A 4553-nucleotide genomic window follows, 5' to 3' on the forward strand; every position below is an offset into this window, starting at 1 on the left:
CAGCCTCTGGGTCCCTCCTCCCCTCCACATCATTTCTCCCTTCTGCCTCCGAGCTGAACAGAACCCAGGAATGCGGCTCAGACCAAAGTCCAGCTTCCATCAGAAGGAAAGGAGGGAAAGAGCCTCCCCTGACCTGATCAATAACACGTCCAGCTGCCCGAGGCAAATGGTGAAGTTTGCCGGCCGCTTGCTTTTCTTTATTGGAGGTAGGTGGCTGAATGGCAAGAGCTCTGTACCATAAATGGGAAGGTCCTGGTTTTGTTTGTTCAAAACTACAACCAAAACAGTAATACTGTGACTATTACAGTCTTCTATTTTAATTAAATATATTTTAAAATGTAATTTATTCCTGTGAAGGGAAAGCTTAATTTTCAGCAACAATTACGCCATACTTAAGTGTCACATGATACTTCAGAAATCATTTTAATATGCTGATTTGGTGCTCAAACAAATAAAATAAATAAATAATAATAATCCTATTATTATTATTATTATTATTATTATTATTATTATTATTATGTTAAAAACAGTTGTGTTCCTAAATATTTTTGTTAAACTGTGATACATTTCATTAAAAGGATTCTTTGTTAAATAGAAAGTTCAAGATGTAAAGTAAAATAAATAAATGTTTAAATTGTATTTACATAATTTTCTTTGAAATAGAACGCTTTTGTAACAATATGTATGGATTTAAGTTGTGCTTTGTTAAGTTATTTAAAAAAATGATTCCACCACAAACAAAAACCCAAAATATGAACTCATAAGAAAAAAAAACCTACACCGAGCAATTCATATTTAAAATATATTTCTAGTACAGCACAGATTTACAGTATTAAGTTTCAAATACATATCCACCCAAGGGAAGAATGAGACACACCTCCCTCTGTGTTTGTCAGTGTGTGCATATCTGTTTTTACTCTTCTATCTGTGTGCGGCTGTCTGGATAACTCTGATAAGCGCCTTGTCCTAGTACACATGCAGCTGTATTTGCAGTTTCACTGATCAACCGGATGAGACTTTTCTGCTTGCGGAGTGTAGCAAAACAAAACACTGCTGTGGTCACACATACATGCTTATCACAGACAAAAACACGCACGGCCCATGGAATCACTGCTCATATTCTCCAGCCCACTCTCACAAACACATGCTGAGCTGATAAGCCTAAAGAGCAAACAGACTCATTCTAGAAAACAAGATTTAGCTGGAACAAGCTTCTATTCAGATAAAATTATACAAAATATATTATTTATCTTTTAAAATCTAAATTTTGTCATAAAAAAAAATGAAGAAATTGATTATAAGATATTTGACAATAGGTATTACATTTTATGTTATCCATATCAGAAAATAATAGTTTAACTGTGTGGGGTGTTTCTGCAATGCTCTGGCGATTCTCTCTCCTGCCCTAATTTCTCAGAGAATCCGTCTGCATTCAAACCAGGTTATACAATGAGGACATTAGTCCTTTGAGACATTCTCTCAGCCTCCCTCTAGCGCTCTTCTCTTTCACACACTCTCACTTTCTCTTCCCCCACACACCTTTTTTTCCTGATTGCCACCCTACAATGAGAACCCTACCTCGTTCTCTTCATTCCTCTTCCCTCTTAATACCTGTCCATCATACTATGTCCCTGTAGGCACCAAACAAATACCACGTTAATGTCTAACCTCAAATAGATTCTATTCATTTTTTAAAACGTTGGAGCATCGATATCTAGAAAAGGGGTTTTCTGAATGGGGTCAAGGGACCCCCATGTGGCAACAAACTGATCTGTGGGTGGAAAAAATAAAAAATGTAAGTGTTGCAATGTATATATTTTCATGCAAAGTTTCTCCTCACAACTTTGCTCACTGGGATTTGTATTTCAATATTTTCTTTAAAGCGGCTTTGGATTTATTGTAAAAAATTGCTATACAAATAAATCTGAATTGAATTAAAAAATAAGTATAGATAATATTTTAATTATTTCTTTTAACTTTAGTACAAAGATAAAAGGCCAGTTATTAAATTTTTATTTTTTATTTAATTCAATTTATCTTTATAATATCATATTTGCTATGTTTCTCACGTGCTATGAGCCTTAAAATACACAGCAACTTTTTATCATTTAGGAAGACTCTGGATGATTCCAGAAGGGGTATCTTAAATGGTTTATGCAGTTCATTATAAAACTGAATTAATTAGGTCATATGATTCAAACCATTTCAAAGGTGTTTACACAAAACCTCCAATGTTTTCCATAAACAAATTGCCCTATTAGATTGGCGGGTGTGACTACAAAAGAGAAAATTAAATAGGGGAGGACTGCTCCAGATGATGGCAGATCGGTCCATAAGGTCAAAGGTTATGGGGGAAAAAGGAGGTAAAAAGAGCACCCGTGCTGAGGTGAAGATGGTTGTCTGACTGGGTAAGAACAAAACGGTGCAGGGAAGTGGAAGTGGGGGAGGACGACTGTCATTACGGTGACCACAATAAAAGGTTTAAGCCTGTGACCCTTCAAAGCCAAATAAATGCCAATTAAGCTTTAAGAGACCCTACTGTGGGTTCAGCCATTGGCTCTTAGCCCTGGTCCTATTTGTCAGCTTTAATCACCACTTCAGTCAGACAAATAGCTCACATAAAAACTACATCAAGAACAAAGGTGGTACATTTACTGCTTTTCTTGGGTCAAGCCTTGCCATAACACAGCAGCATTGACAGGTAAGCCACTACACTGACCCTATGACTTTACCAAGTGAAAACAAATAAGAAGAATGTGGCTTAACTCTGCAATGCAAAGGCAGCTGCTGCCTGTTCTATTGATGCTGAATAGCATGTGGCTATCTGTGTTTCATCTGGAAATACAAAAGAAAGGACACATTTAAAACACATTTAAAACAGCTAAATCTTAACAAACAGCGCACATTTTAATTCATCATGGTAAATAAGTCAGACCCTGATCTCTCCCAGTTGTGCACATTAATAAAGCTACTAACCTCATGAACTCATGAACCTTTGTAAACAGCAGCAGCTATGGTGCACGTCATTTGTTCTACATTCAAATATCACACTTTAAGTATTTGCTTATTCTGTCGGCCACAAAAATATAATGAAAGTAATTATGCTAATTTAAAAGAATTAGAGACAGCAGATGGCAGTATTTTACTCCTTTGCTATGAAAACTATTATAAAAGATATTATAAGCAATTTATTTGCATATTACAAACATTTTTAATTATGCATGATAATATATTTAGAATTTCTTAAAAAGAGAAGTCATTATGGTAAGTTATCTGAGCAAACCATAGACTTAAAAAAAAATTAAAAATTTTTAAATTTTAAAAATTTTCATTACTGCTTTCTTCTTATTAGAAACACCTGCACAACCCCACAATGGACTTTTGTGTGCATGCTAGAGTCTAAAAACTGACCTTGAATTAAATACTTAGCAATAAGTGGAAAATTCACAGGTCTTACACATAGACAGTAAAAGAAATGGACACAGTGACCCCACTGGATTCAACGGAGACAAGTGAAGTCAATTAGAAGCACGCACTTCCTGGGGGTCGGGCGTACTGCGCAGACTCAAACTGAGCATGATGACGTAGATGTCACGTGAGCAACCTGTCTTACAATTGGAAGTCTTCTAATAGCTGTGCCAAGAGAAATCTGAATCACCCACCGAGGCAAGCGTGAACAGGAGCAAACTTTGGTAAGTATTCTGATTAATTATCTCCCTTGACTTCATGCCTCCACGTCCCCCCAATTGCCTCATAGACAGTAAAAGATTGTCTGCGAGCTTCTCCTCCTGTCCATACAGTAATTTATCTACTGTGCAACAGAGAGTCGCAAGTTATGACTCAATCGTTAGCCTATTTTTTACAAAAACTGCTTCTACGGGACCATAACGTAAGATACAAGGTAATGGAGCCTTTTATACATTTTTGTATTTCTTTAGAAATAAGTAATGGACAAATGGAGTATTTAAACACCTCAGATGTAAAGTTATTCGCTGTCAAAGTGACGCCAAAATGAATGGGACTCAATGGAATGCTAACAGCAGGTTGGGGGTCCGCTAGCCAATGGCGGCACCCAGGGGTGCTTCAAAAAAAATATGAAACCCTGCCCCCCTGGTCTTACACTGTTGCTGCATGAAGCAATAATGGGGCGGAAGAAGTACTAGCATTGCACCGTATGAAGCTCTATTGCCTCCTACTGGAAATAAATAGAAGTTCCTGAGGATGTGATTTCAGACAGCTAGATTCACACTGCAGTATGCTGCAATTTTCAGCTCTTTTCATTCCCTATGACATTTAGACATTTTTAAAAAAAAAAGTTTTTTTTAGATACCTGAAATGAAAACAATTTTTTTTTTCAAAGGCAAAGGAGAACTTAACCAATAGGCAAAGGCTTCTTGGGCCCCACAGAAGCCAAAGCCCCCTAAAAATGCTTTTAATATGTGTGGTGCGTGTTCAGCGCGGACAAAAACATGGTGGACATGAACATGCTTCTTAGCAAAAGTAAGGCCGTATGATTTCCACGATGTAGAAAATGGGGACAGAATCCCGGGAAT

The sequence above is a fragment of the Carassius carassius genome, chromosome 41, assembly GCF_963082965.1.
Source record: "Carassius carassius chromosome 41, fCarCar2.1, whole genome shotgun sequence".
NCBI lineage: Eukaryota > Metazoa > Chordata > Actinopteri > Cypriniformes > Cyprinidae > Carassius > Carassius carassius.